Raw genomic sequence first — 22,699 nt, 5'->3', positions numbered from 1 at the left:
TACTGTCTGTCACAATAATTTCCTAATCTGTTTATAGCTGAGATTCTTACAAAATGAAATCAGTCCCCCACATAGCCTTTTTATCCAAATATCTCAAAGGAATAGACTTGCTGCCTTTGATGACATCACTTTGCTTGATGCTGCTTAACTTGATGACATTGAGCAATATGCCTCCAGAATTTTTCCTGCTTTGGAGCTCACAACATATAAGAACAACTAGAAGTGTTCTTACATCCCCCTTCCTTTTTTGCAAGGGAACCCTGAACTGAAGGTGTTTCAGGATTGTCTGCTGGAAACTGGTTTGTAGTAGAAGTTGAGTCGACAGTGGGAATGGGAGCCAAAGCTGTGTTTATCAAGTACATTTGAAACTTCAGTGAGTTAGAGGGTCATTAAAGGGTGACCTGTAGCCACTTAAATGCCTGTGCTATCCTTCTTATCCTGTGTGAAAAGTTCATGAAGACTTGGTAGCTATAGAGGTTATGAATGTCACTTATTCCATAACTTCGGGGCAATTCCAGCTGCTTTGAAAGGAGCCAGTTCAGAGTCCACCTGTCCTCTCTGCCATCACACATTGCCAGCAAACCAAAGACTTCATTGTACTATATGCAGGAATAACTTCCAAGTAAGCTTCAAACAGAGCGGCATGAAGAGTAAAGGGCTATTAAAATACATGGCAGGTTTTAGTACTGGAGAGATGCCATGTTATACAGCTACAGCCTCCGGCAGGCTCTCAGAGCTCTTCTGCTGCGGCCAGGTCCCCCACTGCCACCTCCTTACTACAGCCATTATCTGTGTCGCTGAGATGACAGCAATGTAGCAAGTTGCACTTACATTTTGCTGTGCAGACGCATCCCAAGAATATATTAGTATACTTGAACAGCCTTTTCAGCAAAGATTATACAGCTGCAAGGCCAAAGACCACCATTGTAGGGCTGGGCTTACCTAGAAGCTTCTATAATGAAGTTGATGTTATACATCTCAAAAGAACTCAGTAGCTGTCAATACAGAGAGTTTCCCAGTCTTTGCTGTGGAAAAACTTGCAGATTCATAGCAAAATTATGCAACTCTCTTATTTACATTCTTAACTGATACAGAGGGTTGAGTTTTGCAAGTCTGTGCACAGCTTTTAAAAACTACGTATTTATTAGGGGTCCCCAATTCAGCTGTTGTGTTCCTTTCTTTTGTGCTTGAAGCATACTGAGCTTAAAGCTCAGTGACTCAAGGGAAGCCACTACAGCCAGTCAGGAACGATCTTGGGAACTCGCTGTCTTGCCGAGGATGCTCAGACAAGGCTGTGTAAGCCGTGCAGAGTGGTTCCACCTGCTCTGTGGAGGGACCTGAAACACCTGGATCAGGTGCAGCCCGAACTCCTGGCTAAAGAGGAAAGCAGAGGCCAAAAGTCATTCCAGAAAATATCTAATTTTCTAGGAGCTTCTGATATTTGGCAAGTATCTTTATCTTTTATTTCCTCTCTCTGTTTGAAAGAACCAGGCACTTATGTGGAGCCTTTGGGTCTGTCTGTAACTGCAGGGCAGTGGTGTGACAGCAGCTTAACCTTGGCTCAACTACAGGTGTACAAACCCCCTACCTCTGCTAGCAGGACCACAGTGGCACTCAGAGGGCTTCAAAACTCCCCTGGCTTTCTGAAACACACCTGCAACCACATCTGCGTTTGGAGGCAACCTGTTACCAAATAACCCAGATGGAAACTTTATTTTCTATGCCTTCATGTTCATGCTCCCTTTGATACCCAGTCTAGAACCAGTTGGCATAAGCTGCTTTTGCAAATTTTAAATTGCAGTATGTCTAGACATCAAAACCATGTTGTGTGTTTTTTAAAGGAGATATTTAAGGGGCTGTAGCTGTTTGCAAGAGCCATATGTGATACAGGGGTAGTTTATGAAGGTGGAGAAAACATCTTCACAAGCTGTTTCTGAGCCTTCCCTTGGATCCTGAATTGGGGTTGAATGAGGAGACATATGGCTTCACAGTGCCTGGCTGGTGGAACAGAAGGTACCTGGAGCCGGCTCCTCTCCCTGTCATTTCACTGCAGGTATGAGGAATGAAAGGATTTTGACAGGGCAAAGAGTGTAAAACGAATGAGGTAGGATGTTTCTCTGAAGAGATTTTGGCAGCAGTCTATCTGCACGTGCTGCACAAGATTATCTTGGGCACAAGGCACCAGGGGTTTCTGAGCGTGCTGTGAGTCCTGGGGTAAGAGAAACACTGAGCTGATTTCTGAGCCCTCCTTCCCTCCTTAATATTGTCATTTTGAATGTGGGTCTTTGCTTCCAGTAAATGTTTCCGTAGCAGCTGTCTCTCTGGATAATATCTGCCACCATCCGGTGAAAGGGACAGCTAGTTAAGTCACGATATGATACTTCGTGATTATCCAGGACTGTAAATTCATAGTAAGAGTCAAGTGCCTTTCTCATGTGGAGGTGTACATGCTCTCAGACTTGCATGGCATAGGTGGTGTCGCTTCATATCCCTTGACTACCTTGTCTGGAGAATGGAAATTGTTGGTTTTGCCCAGTGGTTATAATTGACTTCAGGATGGGTTTGTGATCAGAACTTTCATCAATGAACTTCTCGGAAAACTAAATAAGTTATAGCCATTTTTATTAAGTCCTCAAAACCTCCTGTGCAGCTTGAATTTACAAGCGAAGGAAACCATTCAAATTGCACCCCGCAAGCCCCATAGGTCTCTGAGGAGAACTGGGTCTCATGCTGTGCTCAGCATGGTTTCCAAGCCAAATTGACATGGGGGCAACTGGAGAAAGCTTTGTGGAAGCATCCAGATTGTTTTCTCCAAATAGACCTATTAACCTGTGAAGGAACCTGAGATTTGCACACCCTGAGTCATGAGCGTCCCCAAGCCACGTTTCCAATGATCACATTACTCATACTCTTGAGGTAAAAGACACATTCTCTTGACATATTATGTCTTGCCTTGTGTTTCCTGATACCATATAGAAGGCTGCACCTATGCATTTCAGATGTCAAATCTGACCCCACTTAGAAATTTCCTTTCTCCAGGTGCAATATATCTGTTGACACAGTTGGCTTTTTACAGTGCGGTGAAATATTCACGCTTCCTCTCCTCTGGTCTAGAACACCAAACTTTTGACCTGTCATTTAGGAGGCAAACCCATTTACACCAACCAGAACCTGAAGTAATGTCACTTTTGGGGGGAAGCTATTTTGGATTTACACTCCTTTAAGAGCAGAATTTGCTCTGGAGCACTCTCCTTCCTATCAACCTCTTCCAGCCTGGTTAACACATTGAAGTTTTTGTAGTTCCCACATTAAATCCACAGCAGCCTGGAGGTCAGGCAGTCCTATGCCATTGTGGGAAGTACAGTAGCTTGCTCTAAAATAGATTTACCTTTCATCAGATTCTTCTTTAATGAGGTAAGAGATTTAATTTCATGATTCAAAAAAAAAAGAAATTAAATGAAAGATATGTGATACATGAGCAACTCCATTAGACTGTGCAGGAAAACGGGAATTGCCAGCCCAGGTCTAGACAGCAGTCCAGGCAGCCTAGTAACTTGTCTCTGAAATGGTTAATAATGGAACAAATAGCTCACTTTCAGTGCTGCCTTCGAAAAGGTCTGATGATCACATCATCCAGAACCTGGAGAGAAAATTCCCTTCCTAGTAAGTGCATCTCGTACATTCTTGCCTTGACAAAGTGCATTGCACTTCAACAAAACATAAGGACTAGAAACAAAAAGCGAAAGGGAAGAGCAGACGTGTCTGTGCAAAATAAGCAGGTATATACGTACACGTGTGTATGGACCTTCATGCCAGCCCATGGGCAGGGGCCGGCGCAGCTCTGTGCTGGCAGTGGGCGCAGTGAGCGCAGCACAGCGCAGCTCCTGCTGTGCGCCAGCCTGCAAAGTGCCCACAATTCAGGGGGCTGGATTTGGCCCCAGAAAATGCTGTGCATAGGGATTCAGGCCTTGGCAAGCAAATCCTGTAGCTTTTAACCAACTGAGCCTTTTACGCACAAGGGTTTTGTTTGTTTTGTTTTGTATTTTTATATGCAGTACAAGAAGTATAAATTCCCTGGACTGCTCTTGGGAAAGAAAACCTGAAAGGTGGCTGTTGTCTGTTGTTCCCCTCAACATAGCTCTTGTACCAACTGTATCCTATGCAGTCAGCTTCTGGAAAGGACAGAAATTAAGTTAGAAAACAGAACATTTTGGATGTTCTTCGCCCTTGTTACTGGGCTGCTTGCTTTTGTCTGTCAGTGGAATTAAAAAATGTAAAATATTTTTTTCTTCTTTTACTGAAGGTTCATTTATTCATCCGTACCACAGCACTGGAACAGACACATGTGCCAAGAGTAATTTCCAAGATTATATCTTAATAACTTCCTCAAGTATCCATTAGCCTGGAGATGAAAACTGTTTTACTAAGGCATTGCTTGTTATTCTCTCTGTACTTTTTTGTTTTCTTTCCTGGATCTGAGACTCCCTGAATCCACGTCTCTGCTTTCTGACCAAGCTGCTGAAAGGAGTAAATTCTATTGTACTACACTTCCTGAATTATAATGTGTTTTTAAAGACACATAGCTCATAACAGAGGGCCCCATAAAATAATAAGGGCATTTCTCCCTAGTTCTTTTGCTATCATTATCTGGCTGCCTGCTCAGGGGCTTCTTACCTTAATGTTTTTCAGTTTTATAGGACTGTGACACCTCCACTAAATAGGACGTAGGCTTGCTTATACCTGCTTATACTCTTGAGTGGTTGGAAACGTCTTTCAAGCCACCTAAATGTGAGTATTGAAACGAGCCATGCTGCATCCACATTAGCACAGGACTTTGAGCTAGGAGGGGAATCAGTGCAGCAAGGGTTAATATCCCCCTGGCAGCCTGGTCAGGAGTGCCTGAGGTCTGGGAGCATGGGTGGGGAGATGGCACAACTAGGACAGAGCTTTCTGGCTCCACGAAGCCACCTTGTGCTGCCTCACCTGAAGGAAGAACAGCTGGTGTTCTGGTAGGGGCTCAGCATCATTTCACAGCAGTCGGTCAGGGGGGGCTGAGCATCCCCCACCTCCAAAGGGCCGTTTCTTCGCCTTCTGGCTGCTCACAAAGAATGGAGATGCTCCAGCTCACTTCTTCAGCTACCTTATGGGATACTCTGAATGTAAAGGAAGTGATGTGATGGCTTGTTTCAGCAGACAATGCTGTTGTGATTGCCAGACACTTTCCTCCTGGCTTGCCTTGGGGTGGGCAGGTGGGGGAGCACCCGCAGCTAATTAGGAACAGGTATTTGTCTGCAGGTAACGTTGCCAGACAGAAGCCCTTTTGCGTCTCCCAGAGTCCATGCAATCTGCAACATCTGAACAAGCCCAGTGGGGAAAGAGATGAATTTTTCACACCTGTTTCTCCAAATTTAATAATAACAAAAAAATTCCATGCGAGCTCAACAAGGCAACATTCCAGTAACATTTTGCTTTTACTGACTGAAATTTCCCGTAAGATGGGCCTCTGGTTATAGAATGGAAAATCTGTCCTCACTCGCTTCCCCCTCAGTACCGGGCGGACGTATATAGTCTGGTTGCTTTTTTACTCCTGCCAGGGCTGCTGCAGTAGCTCTGAGCTGGTTGGGTCCTGGGTGCCATGAAGTCAGAGCCACGAGTCTCCCCAGTGCAGTAGGCAGTTGGGGTTGGTACTTTGTCCCAGGGAATGTTCCTAAGTCCTGTGTCACTTCATTACACAGCAAATTGGGAACAGACATTAGTAATGCAGGCGGAAGAAAGAAAAAAAAAAAAAGAAGAAAAAAAAGAGAAGAAAATACAAAGAGGAGACTTAATATTATCAGAGAAATATGTGTAAAGTCCATAAGTGCTTCTGTGCCTTGGCCAAATGCCAAGTTAAAATCCAAGATGCTTGATGTGTTGAATTCTGAGTTTCCTACCACAGAGATCTTTTTATATATATATTTTATTTTTATTTAGCAACAAGTAGTGTGATACAAACTTGACTGTGTAGCAGTTACCATGTTGAAGTTGTGGAAAAGTACAGTAGGAGGACATGGGCTAAACTTGGCCATAATTGACTGGAATTCATGACATGGAGTATCTTTTGTTGGCTTTACAAAATGGAATCACTTCCTAACTGTAATGAGTAATCTTGGACATGATCGTTTTGGGATACTAAAGCACTGGCTGTTACATGAGTACTTCTAATCCTCATTGCATAATGGTGTCTGTAAAAAGCTTTTAAAGAAGAAAGAAAATATTTGGAATTTGATACCTGTGTAGGTTCTGAGTCCCCTCTCTGTTCTCCAGGCATCAGTTTTAGAATTCAGCCTTGTGGGAGATGTTGCCTTGGCCAGAAGAAATGCAGTTTAAAACAACAGCAGTAGAAAAAAAGCTCATAATGCAAATGTTTGCCCTAAAAATTGCTTTAGATGAGAGAAACCTAACAGCACTCTGATAAAACCATGACTATTTTGGGGATGACAGATTAAAGCAGAGACCTATAGCAGGAACTCTTTTTTTCCTTGGTTAGATCGTTTCAGTTGTGTGCTTCTATGCATTCCTTATTACAGACAGTGAATGCCATTTGTTTGTGATAATCAAGAAGTTGAATTTACCCCTGTACACAGCAACAAGACTTTTCTGCTCTGTCTTGAAAACATAGGTATTATTAAATTATTGATACTGATAGGGAAAACCAAAAAAGTCTGTTCTTTTGTGACTTGAACTTGTGCCTTCAAGTAACTTCAGTTTTGTAAATGAAGTTTTGGAGGAGTATTTGCACAATACTGTCATACAATTTGCACTCCAAAAGCATGGGGATGAAAGAATTGTACTCGGAATAAAAGCTGCATATGTGATACCTATTGTTGTGCTGTCACAGAAATAGGTTGCAAGTCACCTTATTTCAATGCAGCACAATTTGGATTATTCTGTTGTGGAAGGTTTGCCTTGTTTGCTAGCCCTGAAAGGGAGACAGTCTTCTATCTGAGCTGAGAAAGATGGGTATGAGCAAGAGAGAAGGTTTAAATCGAATTTGCCCTTCTGTTGTGGGTGTTGAGAGCCCCAAACTTATGAGATGACTGGGTGTGCCACGTTTTAGAGAATTCAGGAAAGGGACTTGGTGTAAGGGAAGTCAGTTATGTATTATCCCTGTCTTACTCTAACATATATTTTGCTTCTGCAGTGTTATTTGATGGACTCAAGTCTCAGTCAAGGGTGGACTATGCTGCCCTGTTAAAGTTGTGAAGGACTAGAAAATAAAAAGGACTGGTGAAGCCTCGGTTACAGACTTGCATTTTTTTGTTAAATTCATGGCTTAGATGCTTCTGACAAAGTAACTTTTTTTTTCTTTTTTTTTTTTTTTTTGGCTCAAAATTATTGCTAAGCCTGGATTTCTAAAGATACAGAAGCAACGTAAGAAGTGAGCTAATGCATTTGAAGAAGTCTGGGATTACAGCTGTGTTTCATAAAATCTGAGTTAGCTATAGAGAATGTAAGTAAGCTAAATCCCATCTGCTTTGAGGTTTCCCTTTGGTCCCAGAAGCAGCCAAATGCAGGATATGAGGAGAGGTGTACGGGCTTCTAGCGGAAACGCTGGGAAAAAGGCAAAGGGGGGAACGGCCCCCTCTGCTCCTTCGCTCTGCTTTTATATGTGACCTCGCTGGTGACACAGCGCAGCGAGGGGTGAGCAGAAGGAGCTTGTGTTCCCCCTCACGGCCATACAAACAGGGTCAGAGCTCTGCGAAGAGCCAGCATCACCTCTCCCTTTCCCCATTGCTTTGTTGTGTCCGTAGATGTCTGGGGTACCATGGGCAGCCCCAGGAACTGGGCCGGTAGGGTGCTGCTACTGTCTCTTCATACCTGGGTGCAAACTGGTGATGGACGGCTAGATCAGGCAGGACGTTTCTGAGGACTCTTGTGAGTGATGGGGGATTAATCACCCAGCTGGTCCTCGACAGTCTTTGTCAACTCAGATATGAGATGCCAGCTGGTCAGGGGCAATTCTGAGAAAAAAAGAAAAAAAACCACAAAGGAGAGGGAGACACTAATTAGCACTTTTCACTAAAAATCAGCGAAATGGGAGCTGGAGAGTCAAGTGGAAATTCTCACGTCTGCTTTTCCTTGACCATGTTTCTTGTTAAATTATCAAGAAGTGAAGCAAGAATTAGGCAAATGTAGCTGTAAACCCCCCTTTGTTTGCACTTGTGGAAGCCAGAATTATATTTCAAGGATATGTGTCTATCGCACCTACCAGCCTCCCCCCCTCTCTGCTCCTGGGATATCGCTCTTGAACCCGAGGTTCAACATCCAGAGTTAGTTCTTCCTTGAAAACGAACAGATTAGCTCCAACTCACGCTCGAGCACTTGGCTGGTCTGTACAAACACTGTGCAGGTCGCACAGCCCTGCTGTCTGCCTTATGTCTTTTACTATGTCAGCAAACCTTTCAACTCGCAGCTCATTGCAGAGCCTATGAATTACAAAGCAAATGGTCAGTTCTTCATCAGCCAGATTCCCACCTTTCCCTGATGCCTTATCTGCTGCTCATCCCCAAAAAGCTGGATGGAGAGGTTAAATATCCCTATCTGTTAATCTGTGACCGTGACCCAAAAAGCTGGATGGAGAGGTTAAATATCCCTATCTGTTAATCTGTGACCGTGATTTATTAGTTTAAAACAATTTTAGGATATGCTTTGAAGGCTGGAGACGTTAAGTGTCCAAGGCCAGCACAAAGAGGTAGTTTTTAGTTGTTTTGGGATGCTTCCCCTCTTCAGAACCACAGCTCGAGATTTTTAGTACTTGGACAGACCGCTTTCCTCCAAGGTTTGGAGGTTTTGGGGGAGGTTGGCGTTTCTTCTTGACTCAAAGGACAGACAAACAGGTCTCTTCCTCTCTTATCGGGGTGCTTTGAATAGAGATGTTATTTCCCCTCTCTCTTATGTCCGTGGATCAGGACTGTCTTCTTAAAAACCAGTCAAACTGTGCAAGACAGACACAGTATATCTGCATATCCTCAGGTGGGTCTTTTGTCCATACGCTTGCTTACTTTCACTCACAGGAATGCCGGTGACGATATGCATGGTATGTGTATAAATGTGCCTAAACTGTGGCTTTTATTTAACTTCCAGTGGGTATATAACTGAAGCTTTTCCTGCAGTGTCTTCCTGTATCCGGGTTTTGTTTTAGGGCTAAGAGCCGTTGCAACCAGCTTTCTGTTTCAAAAGTTGGACGTGATTACCTTGACAGCCAACGGGTCTTCGCTCTCCGATTAGCAACAATTAATCACTGCACAGTGACTATCAAACCTACCTCCTCCAACTCCAAGGATCCAAATCCTCATAAAGTTTCTTTTTTGTTATGCTGGGGGTGGGTGGGGGTGGTGCATGTGTGTATTTGTTAGGGGTTACCTGTTAAACAGCTAACGAGGGCAGGTACAGCTTTAGACTAATGGACAGCATCACCTGAAGCCTGAATAACTCAACTGAGCTGTATTCCCCCTCCTCCTCTCTTAGGAAAGAACTGTTCACTGTTTCCTCAGAACAGAGGCTTTCATCCTAAGGCAGAAATTATGACAGAACCAAGGTGCTGTGTCCTTGCATATGTCTTGCTGAAAAATGTCACATTTGTCATGTAGGCTTCTGGCTGGGTATTAGAAAGTCTCAAACACTGTCTTTGATTTCTCATTCCGCTACTGACATCACAGTTAATTTTGGTGTAGTTCCCCTTCAAAAAAAAAGTACTATACTCTTTACCATTGTTTTACAAAACTATATGGGTTTTGGTGTAGTTTATTGTGCCCTGGGGAAAGACTACATTGCCTTTAAGTCCCGTCTCCTTTTCCTGTGTAAGTGCTTTGACATTTTTAGATGAAATGTGCAGTTGGGACTAAATATTACTTAAACTCTTGAAACCATTTTTCTGTCTTTCAATTACAGCACAGCACGACTCACACTAATTAGAACCATTTAGGGAAGTATTTGGGTACCAGAAGATCTTCTTGTTAAATTTTCATTCTCCTTTTTCTTAAGTAAGTAGATCTCACCATTAGTAGCAGCAAACGAAGACAAGTCCATGTGAGAGGCGTACATTCCTGCAGAGGCAGTCTCATGCTGATGCCAGGTGAGCGGTCCATTTCTGCTGACCAACTGGGATGTCCTCTGTGACTGAACATGGTTTTTGGGAGCAACATGTCACTTGGGGAAGTGTTTCTTTCAGACACCCTTTACTGCAGGGCCCTTCAGTCCAGGAGGGCATCGGAGATTATGGAGTGTCCACAGCTGTTTTGCTGGGGTGTGGAGGAGGAGTATGGGTGGTGGTAACGTGGCATAAATAAAGATGTTTGGGTAGCAAGTGCCATCAAATTCCCACCCCAAATTAAGGTAGATTCTTATAAAAACCCCCATACTTGATATATCAAGCTAGAGACCAAGGGAACATTGCTATCACTCTCTGTGGAGAGCTACATTCTTCAACTGCCATGTTCATGAGGTGACCCCACCTCTATCTGAGAGGGTGTTGAGGTAGAGCAATCCCATGGGTAATGCAGGCTGCCAGCCCCCTTGGCGTGACAGTTGGGTGAAATCGCGTCATGTTCTCTAACAAAAAGATACTTAGGTGTGCTCATGTCTATTTCTGCTGTATAACTACCCACTTTCAGTCTTTATTAGCATTAGGAATTCTAATTACTGTAGGGCATATACTAATAATGGTTATTGTTACATCTGAGCATGATTCATATAGAATGGATAAGCGCTATGGACTTTTGCATTGCTGTTTTCTTTACTTAAGCTTCAGTACAGATAGTGTTCCTGCAAGGCTTTTGAGGGTGTATTTAACGTGATTAGGTGTAATTTTGACATCAATAATCTTAAAAACATGATTACAGTAAAGCGCACATAAGCATTTAGCAATGAATAGAAGCCCGTGCTCAAGTATTTTTATGAACTCAAGCACTCAGGATTGATGTGGCATGGTATAAACCTTTACAGAAGTTGAGTTACTTTCCCTGTGTCATCTGTGGATTAACCCCCTGTGAATAATGTTAACATGTTGATAAAAGCTTTGTGTCATCCCATGTCCAGAGCTTCACTTTCTCACTCAGTCCTGAGCAATTTGTTGTCATCTTCCTTGTTGCTTTTCCTACCTTGATACATAAGAAACCCATATTTTGTCTCATAAGCTACTAATAAAGCCTACTGCAAATATAATAACAGCCAAGGATATTTATGAACATGAGAAGTCATTCTGTGTCACAGGGTCTGACACCAGCAGTTTGGATGGAAAAAAATTATGTATCTTCCCCCCCCCCCCCCCCCTTTTTTTTTTTCCTTTTTTCAGTGAAGCTTTGATTTCTCTGGAGTGAATTTTTTGCATAGTGCTATCTAGATTGTCTTTGTAAATGTTTGTGATATCACTAACAGTCTTGTCTAGTGTGTGTTACTGGTGTGTTCACGTCTGCCTTGCAAAGGACATTTATTTTATAGATCAGGGGAAGAGATGAGCGAGGTCATCTTTTCAGAGCATGGCAGCCCTTGCTTTAACACCCATGTCAGCTGGCTCCGCTCTAGCACATCCCTCAACAGGCACACAGCTGCTTTTCACTAATGTGATAAAAGAGTTTGAAACAACTTTATTAAACACCAATATTTGCTCAATCACCTCTTGTTTATGATTAAGCTTGTGGTCTTTCCAGGTCATGCAAATACTGCCAAGACATACTTAGCTCTTCAAGAGCAGTTAAGGAAAGGCTAAATGGTTTTCTGTCACAAGTGTCTTCCTGCGTGCAGGCAGTACCCCAGCCCAGGGGGTCTGCTCTCACACAGCTGCTTCCTATTTCCTTGTTTAGGGAATGAATGCAACCCTTGGCAAGTGTCCTGACAATAATAATGGTAATAAACTGAAATAATAGAGGAAATTTTTCTTTTCCTTTTTGGAGATCATCTCTTAAAAATTCCAAAACTGACAAGTACATTTTTGTAATTTTGTTTGGTCTGATATTTACTATCTTAATGGACATTACGGAACTTCAATTTTACTGTCTTCACATGTGCAGTCAATTCCACTGAAGTTCTCAGTAGCCCTCATCTGTGCAGCAACTGCAAACTTGTACCTTCAGTTTGTGCATCTATTAAGGTTATACTTTGGAAATTACATGACCCAAAAGCAGCAGTCATGAGAACGGAGCACAGAAAGGGTCTTTGAAGCCATGTCTCCTTAAGGATCAACCCTGTGATATTATAGTCTCTCATTAAATCTTGGTGTTTCATCTCCCTCTTAACATTAAGTAAGATAAGCTGTCTTCAGCAGAATGTATTTCACTGGATGAACTAGTAGTTTCTGAAGTTGGCAGGCTTGGCTGTCTCCGTGCTGCGCTCTTGGGTGCTGCTTTTGAGCACAGTCCTACTCAAACATTATTTTCCTATGAGAAATGCCCTTCCTTCCAGCCACAGGCACGGAATACTTCTCCTGGCTCCTAAAATTGTGCAAATCAAGTATCTGTTTCCCTGCCCCAAAGCAATATAATCTGGCCATTTATGTTTTGGAATTTATATTCCAGTTGCTCGCTGCATTCCCATCTGCATGTTATTGAAATCGGCTGCACCATGTTTGTGGCAAAAGACTTCCCAGGCTACGCTAACAGCAGTGTTAATGCCCTGTCTTCACATCTTTGCATCCAGGGCAACTTTCACTCTCTCAGCTATGCTGCTACAAAGTACTCCTAGGAGGAGGTGAACCAACACAGGTATTAAATTGGAACTGTCATTACCTGTGCTGTAACAACTTTGTCCCACGGTAGTAATGAGCATGCTTTTTGCAATTCACTAATATTTTCTGAAACAATTAGTTGGTCTCTTTTATGCTTTCATAAATATCGAGATACTTTTAGATTTGTCTGTCTGGTAGGATCTTCTGTACATATTGGAATTTCATCCCTAATATTAGTGTGTAAGCGCATGAAAACACAGCAACAAACTTGAGTGTGAAGTTCAGTATTCATTTAATTCATTTAATTACTCCCTGTTCCTTTCATAAAAAAAAAAAAAAAAAAAAAAAGTCATTCTGTGTCACCAGCAGTTTGGATGGAAAATATTTATGTATCCCCCCCCTCCCCCCCTCTTTTTTTTTCCTTTTTTCAGTGTAGCTTTGATTTCTCTGGAGTGAATTTTCTCTCCACATTTATCTAATGGAATTTTCTCTCCACATTTATCTAATGAAAGAAGATTCTGTAGGGCATGCAATCCAGTTTTAGTCCTGCCTGTTAGAGACCACAACCTAAAGCTATCTTTCTGATTACACTACACTTTCCCTGTTCTTTCATGTTATCATTTGCTTCTGACTCAGTGTATCATTCAGTGCTTGCCACAGAGTATGATTAACGATGGGTGAGCCCCAAAAGATAAAACAAGAACACGCCTGAACTCTTACCTGAAATTCATCTTGGACTATTTTTTTAAAGTCAGGTAAGTGGGAGGAGAATTATTGAAGAAAAATCCTGTTTAAATTTTGATTCAACAACTGCTGGCAGAAAAGCTGGTATTAGCAAATGCACCAAAACCAAATCCTGCAAGTTGCTTTCCACAGTTTGCACCCAAGCTTTAACTACCTTGTTTAGACTTGCGGGCATGGACGACGAAATAAAGTGTTTTGCAAATCTCTGTGAAAGGACTATTGAAGTAAGAGACAGCAAACACTTCATTGTATGAGGCACCATCTTCCTGAGTCCCATCAGATTTTATTGGAAAATTGTGTTCCATCTCACATGCAGTTTTTGGCGTTGAGTACATGTTTTAATTTAATTTCACAGGACTATATAATTGGGGGAGAGCTAATGGAGGCTGGCAACAGGAGCATCTTGAGAGTATTCTGGGAAGAACTGCACACAAAATTGGAGGCTTACTAGTGGCTGTGTGCAGTAACCCCATAGCCTTTGAGATTGGTAGAGATGTCCAGAACAAGATTTATTTTTAAGAAATCAGCAACTGCGGATCTGATTTACCAGGGATTAGTTAGTGTTTCTGACCCTTGCTGCAAAGGAGGCTTGTTTCTTCTCTTAGGGCATGACTGTTATGAAACACAGCATGCCAAAAAATTAACACAGAAATCAAAAATGGGTTTTCATCAATGACTGATAGTGATGCATCCCTAATTTTACTGAAACTTTTGATCTTGCTGGTTTTTGAACACTCTGCAATTGGTTGGAGAAGTGGGATCTGTTTGCAAAAATAATTTGTAGAACTTCTGCAAGGTCTTTTTTGTTGTTTTTTTTTCATCAGCAGCTATTTGGAAAGGACTAAAATTTGTGTCATGCTAGGAAAGGAGCTCAGTGTGAGCTCAGTGATATTATTAGACAAAAGCGAATAGACACATGGGTTCAATGTTCTGTGTGAAAGCCACAGCAAAGAAAATTAAGCATTCAGTGAGGAAAAGAGCTCCGCTTTTTATGATCTCCAGAATAATGATTCTAAAATGGTTATTCAGAATTTCAATGTGAGGAATTCTCCCATCCTTTCCTAAATGTGTACGATGGGCCAAACCTCCCTGGTAGCACTGTGCATGTGAAGCAGCGAAAAGGAGGAAATCTTGAAAGTAGTGTACGAGTCCACAGAGCCTGGGAAATGCCAGCTGGGAGGAGAGACATTCAGAAAGAAACATGATCAGAAAGGCCCAGGCAATCAATTTTTATCTGTATGAGCATCCTTGTTCCTGACTAGGATCCCATACTTTCCTACTCGGCTGTCCCATAGCCCCTTGAGATCGCTGAGTAGTGTTTTATGTTTTCATTGTCTTCAGAGGTGTTTGGATAAATCTTGCTTTCTAAATCATCAAACAGAAGAGCGATTTCACCCTTTATCCTAGAAGACAGACCCACAAGTTAAAGATTAACCTTCCTTTCTCCCCCTGTGCCACCACCCACCTGCCAACAACAAAACCCATATGAAAACCATATCAACAGTGGGCTGGGGTGTAGGCAGGGAAGAAGCAGACTTTCAGTATCAGGTAGGAGGGAAATCAGTGTTAACGAGAATCCTTTGTCTGTGTTCTCCACCCTTTGCCACAAGCCCAAGGTTGGAGGGCACTCAGAGATTAACAGACACCCCTGGAAAAGGTCCCAGATGAGCCCTCTGTGTGTTACTGATAGCTCTGGGCTGGGAAGCGGGGGAGAATGCAATGACTGAGAAACTGTAAGCTTCACAAAAGTGGTTAAATTATCTTTACACACACAACCACGTAATCTCTTTTTATCAGATCTGAGAAGGAAGGGAATCCCTCCTGTGTTATTCTCTTCAGGCTTTTATATCTTCTTTTTTCTTTTTTTATCTTTTTATCTTTTTTTTTTTTTTTCCCCACAAAGAATCAGGCTAGAACTTTGCCCACTAGACTTCTCCCTTGATTTCTCCACTCTTCTCCTTATGGCTCTTGAGAGAGCAGGAGGAGTGTGAAGGGACACAAAGGAGATCACAAGCTTGAAAATACGGGGATTTGCCAGATCGTCAGCTTGAGTGAATCTGAATATTGTAGCCGATTCCAGCAGAGTGGGGTGAATTTACACTAACTGCACATAAGACCCATTATATTCTGTAGGAGTTTCTGGAATTGAAATCCTGCTCGTGATTCCTCTGATTTTATTCAAGTTTGCTACCCTTTCGCAATGTTAAAATGATGAGGATGAGGGGATTAAAACTCCTGATAATGTACTCTGCTGATGCTGCAAGGAAAATATTCTGCTTTCTGAGTCATTTGCCCTGAGCTGACTTTCTTTTTGAATGGTTCAGGGGTTTCCTTCTTTAGCCATAAGTTGCATGCAAATTCTTTTTGTCTGTGTGTGTGCCTGTGTATGACAGTGTGTGTATGTGAGTGTGCCTGTGTGTCTTTCAGAAGCTAAGCCAAAGAGAGAGGCTGTTCCTTTAAAGCAAAACCGAAAAAAATGCCTTCAGGCGTCCTATTACAGTGGAATGAGCCAAGGATCAGGATTTGCAGCTCAGCTATATAAACCCAGCAGAATCTGGCTGCTCTGACCAGTTTGCCTTACTGTCAAACGCTTCTGCCTTTCACACACTCACAGGCAAAATTAGACAGCGCAACTTCTCTGAGTTTTGACAGGACGGCAACCAAGTCAGAACCTGATATCTGACTTTAACATCATATTTATTTCATGGAGGTGGCTCACAGCGGGATCTAATCTCTGTCAGAGGCTGTAAGGTAAGTCTGCTTCCTTCCTGAATTAAAAAATCAGGAGCTTTTCTCCCACACCAGCTTGCAATATCACGGCATTCTGTCATGACCCTCATAGTTATGACTGTCAGTTTGGATTGTCAGGAATCTTATTAGGGAATTTTTTTGAATTGGAGCATGCCTGTCTGGTTTGTCTTTATTGTCCGGTGTAATAGTAATGCAAGAAATGTCTCGGTGACATCAATCCGATCCAATGAATGAAGGAAGGATGAGGTAGTTGAATGCTGGACATCTACACACAGACAGACAGAAACCTGATTGACAGGAAGGATGGAAAATCCAAACTAGGTTTTCCTCTTGGCTACTGAAGTAATAGAAATGTTTTCTCCATCCTTCCCTCGTGTACCACACTAAACCCACTTGCAGTTCCTACACCTCCCAGGTAACGCTGCCTCCGATGCTGTTGTGTATGACTTGGTCAGGCCCTTTTCCTTTTGAGTTTGCTGTCCGCACACTTATTTGCACTGAAGCCTTTGTCACCTTCCTCCCCGCCCCCACTGGGCTCCAGCTTCTTGTAAAAGTGAGGTAACCTTAGTCTGTGGTGGGGAGCAAAAGACAAAGGAAGATCCAACTGGTATCTTATTACCAGTACTTAAATGGGTGGTTCTGGGGAGCGGGAGGGTGAAATTCTCCATCATGGAAAAATGGAGACACTTGCCTTACAGTGTGTCTTAACTACTTGCTCCCTTGTGCGCTGAGATTTTCTGCATGACTGTGTCTGCACTTACCGGTTAGGCTCAAGCTGGCTTAAAATAGAGGAGCTGACTGGGAGAAGGTGTTCGTACTTAGGTTCATTTAGGAGTTAAGCCCACTTACTCAAAACTTTGTGTTGCATCACCTTTGCAGAGTTTTCCCTACCTGATTTGCAATCTGGCTACTAGGACATGGAGGTTTTGGTAGTTATTCTGAACTTCTGAAAAGTTTGTATCATACTATGCAGGAGAAAGATATGTTCAGATTGAAATGGTGGTGGCATGCCCTCTTGCACAGAAGAGATGTTATAACATTAAAAGGCCTAATAAAGGTATTTATCAAATTTTCCTTTGTGAAAAGAATAGAAACCAATGATGTGCGTGCGATCCTATAGAATGGGTAAAAGCCTTATTGACAAGCTCTTGTGTTTTTCTCTCCTGGTTCATTTTTTTTTTTCAGTTGTCTTAAATAATGGGAATTCCTTTTACACTCTTCCTGATGAATGTTATGAGTGGAGTTTTGTTTTATTATGCCAGTGTTGTGCATTTGCCTATGAAATCCTAAGGGTGCTGTAGTCTGAGAGTAAGTTGGACAGTGGGGGCTAGCAACAGTCCTTTGGATCCCAAGAAGGCTTGCAGAAGTGTGTTATGTTGTCTTTAGGGGTTTTTATTACTGTTGTTGGGAGCTCAGGAGAAAATATTTGATCAAATGGCATTGTTTAGCCAAAAGAAGAGAACCTCTCTATCTGCAGTTCACCTTCCCTGGCACTGAATTTTGAAAGTACTTGGAAGAGTTATCGAGGTGTTCCCGGTGCATCCCCTTTGCAGGTGCTATGCTTCTGCACCATCACTCAGGAAAGGAGGGGCATCTGAACTGAGCAGGGTGATGAGCAGCTGAGAGGGATGCTGTACAGGGGACTGCTTGGCCCCGCTGTCACTGATCCTATCACAGTCACTATCCTCAGCAAATTGCCATTCGTTTAGCATATTTTTTGCTCATTAATTTTATCCTCTGGCTCCTTTCAGCCCAGAGGAAATTTTTTGCAAGTTCCAGTCCTTAATCCTATAACCACAGTTACTTTATCAGTGTTTCCAAAGCTGTAGAAGAGCCAAAGGATCTGCTGAAAAGCAGACAGCCTGCAGATCAGGGTGTCATGTCTCATTTGGAGAGGGAGCTGATATTCTGCTCAAGGAAGCTCACCCAGGTAGATGTGGTGATAGGTGTATGAAAAGAGAACCAACCAGATCCAGCTCTCCTGTTGAAATAATGATGCTTAATGAAGGTAGAACTTATTGGGAATATCCCTAAACTCAGGCCAAAAAGTGCTCCACAAAATTATGAGTAACTGTTAGCTGGAGAGCTTCTGTTAATGTAAATTTATTCTCCACCCCCCCCCTTTTTTTTTTGTCCCAGTTCTTGAAGAGTGGCTTGTTTCTCTTCTGTACTCACTTATAACTATCATGTTTCTAGAACCGCATTTCCAAAAGTGTTTGAAGCTCACATCAGGTGGCTTATTTTTCATATACTGCTTTTTACAAAATATCTAAAAAAAGCCAAAGACTATTTATGCATGAAGGTGTTCTGACTTGCTATAAAGAGACTGTCAAAGTTTGTTCTTGAGTATTGTTTCACTTTTTGATAAGAAAATGAGATTAGATGGCAGAGTCTGTGCTTCTTGGGATTTTCTCATCCTTTTCAGGAGTGAAGCAGAGCTGAGAAGCAAGTGTGCATTTGAAACAGTGATGTTGCTTCAGAGCCAGAGCTTTAACCCTTTAATCTGTTCTGGTAAAACCATTTGAAATACTAAACCTGCTTGTGCAGTTCTCTGCTGTTTTCCTAGTACAACACAACAGTACCTCTGTTCATCTAGCTTTGCAGGCTGTGTTCAGAGGCTTGAGTGGTGCTAAGTAGCAATGAAGGGTGCTGGATTGTGTAAGAGTTGTCTGGTGTGAATGGTTGTCCCATATTGGCAAATCTGTAAGAGAGAAACAGTGTTCATCTAGCTGGCTGTTTCCATTAGTGTGCCCTGGGATCTGCCCGGGCTGGATATTACATTTGGAAGCAAGCATAAATGCAGAGGCTGCTGCCTGCTTTGTTAGCAGCTGCACATTTAGCTGTCCTACCTGTGTGACAGACATTGAAACATGAGACATTCAGAATGGTTAAAAATTACTCTAATTTGAAGCCTGTGACTTGATATATTCATCCTTGGACACGTGCCATCACAGTCTGCTAAGCTGAAGGGCTATTGACAGTTTTAAGGTCCAGTGTCTCATAAAACTCTAGGCTTAGGAAGGGCTGATTTACATCACTGGAAAGTTAGAAATCTCAGCTTTCCAATAATAAAAAGGTATTTGTTTTGAACTGTGACAGTTTGAGATACTGGGCATTAAAATTGTGCTCTGATTTACCAACAGGCGCTTTCTCAGACTTAACTTCTGGTGTGGATTTAGCACACCCTTCCCAAAGACTGATCTCTGTCTTCAAAACCCGTGGTTATAAACCATAGAAGTCTGAAGCTACTGTAAAATATAATCACTAACCTTAGTAGTTTTAAAGGATTTGCTGATGTAATATTGCAGAATAATCATTGTTACTGAAATAAGAAACCAAGAAAGACAGCAACCAGAGTGAACTGAGCAAATATTTTTATCATCGCCCTGGCTCAGAAATGTGCAAAACTAGTGCAAGCAATTGCAGGATTCCTAGCCTGCAAGTTCAAGGAAACATCGTAACTTCGACAACATAAGGTCAAGAGCTGAAAAATAAGGGATGTATACAGATCACTTCTGATTTTAATTGGATTTAATTCATTAAACTGATTGATCTGTAAGTGGACTTGCTGTCTGTGGCTTCTGTTGGTTTTGTGTAGGAGTTTATTAGAAGTTGATGATGTTACTATTGGTACAGCATTTTAGGGCCACATTGTATTAGAAAGAGTGAATAGATGTAATAAGTGATGCTCTCTGCCACAAAGGACTTACAATTGCTATTATTAGCTGTTCAAAAAAGTTCTTTGTGTAGGGAAGAGAAAAAAAGAAGGAAGCAGGCAGTTCTTTGAGGAATGGGACTACCGGAAAGAAGGAAAACTAACAACCCCAAGAGGCAGTCTTGAGCTGTCTCAGTTTTGACTGAGCTCTGGGGTTTATACAAGTGTGAAACTTCCCCCAACGCAGTGCACAGTGTCCACTCGTGCGTTCGACCCTCTCCAGTCTGAGCTGAAGTTAAATGCCTTCCACATGTGGGAAAAGTTAAAAACCAGGCATTCTTCCAGCTAGTGAAATCTTTCGCTGTATGATGTAACTGCGCTGTGTGGGGTGGGCAGGCTGGGGAGGAGGAGCAGGGGTGGGATTCTGCCTGATGAGAGGTGTCTCTGGATCCAGCAGAAGGTGTTTGGGCATTGAAAGGAGGAACATAATAGGGATCCTTCTGCTAGAAGGACAAAGTCTGAATAACTTTGTGTCTCTTTTTAACATAGACTGGAATGATATACATGCCCTTATAACTAGACATGGCCTTTAGGTAATATTTTACTGGCTTTCTATGTGCATGGTTTCTCTCTGTATGCACACCCACCCCCAACCCTGTGCCCTTGTACTGCATATCCTGTTGCTGACAAAATGACAAAAAAAGCCCTCCTATACCTTCAGTGGGTGTATCTAGATGTAGACATTAAAGAATGCTAGTTAATATACATTATATCCCACAAAGTACCCCTATAAACAAATGCGAGACTTTGCTGCTCCGGCTGTGGAGTCAGTGAGAATACCTTTCCATTTATGTTTTTGTGTGGCTTGTGTACGACCCAATCACCAAAGACAAATTCATCCTGAGTTGATCTTGTTGCGAGAAATTTCCCCAAATTCACATCCTTAATTGTCTTGCCACTGTAGTTTCAATTAAACTAAGGTGGGGATGTTGCCAAGTTTTCAGAACTTCCAACTAGAGAGTCCCTGTGTACGAATAGCCTGTGGCATTTTGTATTCTTTGGGTAGCGGAGAACAACGTTGCCAAGTTTGCATTCAGTCATCCATCACATATTAGCCTACTGGAGGTCCATTCTTCCCTAGCAATAGGGGAGCTCTGCTTCCTACTTAGGAAGATTACTCACACAGAAAGCTCTTTCCCCATAACCAGAACCGCCCAGGGAAGAGAAAGGAAGCTTTCTTAAATTCATATAAATGCTCGGTTTCCAAACTCTTGACAAATATGATATTGTTTCATGCTTAGAAAACATATTTTTTTTAGTAATTAAGTAGAAAGTGCAGGGTAGCAGAACAGAAGTCTTTAATACAGATTTTAAAAATGATCGCTTGAATCATAAGCACAACAAATGTCTATTGTAGCAGCCTGCCTCTTCCCTGTGCCAGGCCATAGCATCGACTGTGTGTAGATATTGGCCAAGGTACTCAGAGGGGTCTGAAGCCGGGTGCCCAGGGAAATTCCACTGCAATGACTTTGCCTCAGCTAAGTATTGGAGCATTTGTCTGTGCCTTAGACCCAGATGCACCAGAACAAGATACGCTCATAAGCCTAAAATTACAAATGCTAATTTTCTTATGGGATTAGGATATTAACTGTAATATTAATCTAAACTGTCTTTCTTGGTGGTTCTTTAAATTTATGCTCTTCTACACCATTCTGACAGCACCAGGCTCAAAGGGGATGTAAATACCTTTTTCTGAGTGTACATGAAAATTAAACTCTTTCCCTGTGTGCCCATCAGACCTAGCTAAACAGTTATTTCCACAATGAAGGAATACCTGCTGGAAAGGGATTAAAAAAAAATAAATAAATTGTTTCCAAGGAAAGAATTCACTTTTCATTTCCAAGAAATTAGAAGAGCTGGGAACAGACAGATTTTGCTCATCAGTTTTGGTCTTGTCTCAAAGACAAGATGCAGGGCTGGCAGGTGGGAGAGCCAGCTGTGAGCTGAGCACTCTTGTGACTGTGGTTTTCTGCCTTTTTGATTTGATGAAAAGCCTTTATTCGGACAGGAAAAGTTAGCTTTCAGTATGTGTTGTAAATTGCAGGACAAGACCTTAGTGGTTATCTCCCTTCTTGGACCGTCATGATCTCATTTTCTCAGAAGCCAGTTCGTTAGGTGTCCAAAAGTTGCTCAGTGTCGACTTTGTGCTGGTTCTTTGTTATTACTGCGCCTTTTGAGAAGCCAGCCTCTTTTGGGTGTGTTGAATCCTCCTAAAGAGTTTCCCTGTGCTGTGGGACCAAGGTCTATGCCAAGAAAGATATAAAGGTAGCTTGTGATGTGGAGGCAAACTGTTCTTCTTAGTGAGATGTAGTGTAATGCATATTTTTCCTTTACTTGTGACTTGTACTTCCCTCCTGCATTGCTTGTACGACAGTAATTCAAGTCTGACTCGGAATGAATGCTGCACACTGTAGACTGAGAGCCAAATAAGAACAGGACGCATATTAAGGGAAAGGTCTCAGATAATTTTTCTTATTGAAGCATTTTGGCAATGTAAATAGTTTCCAGGAAAAAATGCTGGCATTTCCCATGGTGAGCTCTCCTTATGAATGTCCTATCTATTTTTCCAGTTTGGTGGCCAAGTGAAGTGTTTATAGGAGGATATACCATCTACAAGCCAGGGAATTTATATTTCCACTGCCAAGTGTTAATTATGGTGTAGACTTAATACACTTTACAGGTTAGCAAGTCAATCACAGTAATCCAGCACTACAAGTGCTGCAGTTCCAGGTCTGATGTAAGAATGCAGAACCTAGAGAGAGTGTCATTCTGAAATGCATTAGTAT

At 42.2% G+C, this 22,699-nt stretch overlaps 1 protein-coding gene across 7 annotated transcripts in view; it reads left to right on the top strand.

Moving 5' to 3' along the window:
- Positions 1-22,699, top strand: part of TNC (tenascin C) — a 114,966-nt gene that overhangs the window by 26,712 nt on the left and 65,555 nt on the right. For 2 of the 7 annotated variants that reach the window (XM_080402280.1, XM_080402277.1), the window contains exon 1: positions 15,908-16,198. The exons of 2 other annotated variants lie outside the window; for them this stretch is intronic. The gene's annotated coding sequence lies outside the window, so the exon portion shown is untranslated. Of the gene's footprint in view, positions 1-15,903; positions 16,199-22,699 lie in introns of those variants that run through there. 3 more of the 7 variants (XM_080402282.1, XM_080402281.1, XM_080402283.1) reach the window with 3 other exon arrangements.

The sequence above is a fragment of the Falco punctatus genome, assembly GCF_963210335.1.
Source record: "Falco punctatus genome assembly, chromosome: 9".
In the NCBI taxonomy this organism is placed as follows: Eukaryota; Metazoa; Chordata; class Aves; order Falconiformes; family Falconidae; genus Falco; species Falco punctatus.
The sequence above is the reverse complement of the archived record's forward strand: the minus strand, read 5'-3'. Positions and strand labels throughout refer to the sequence as shown.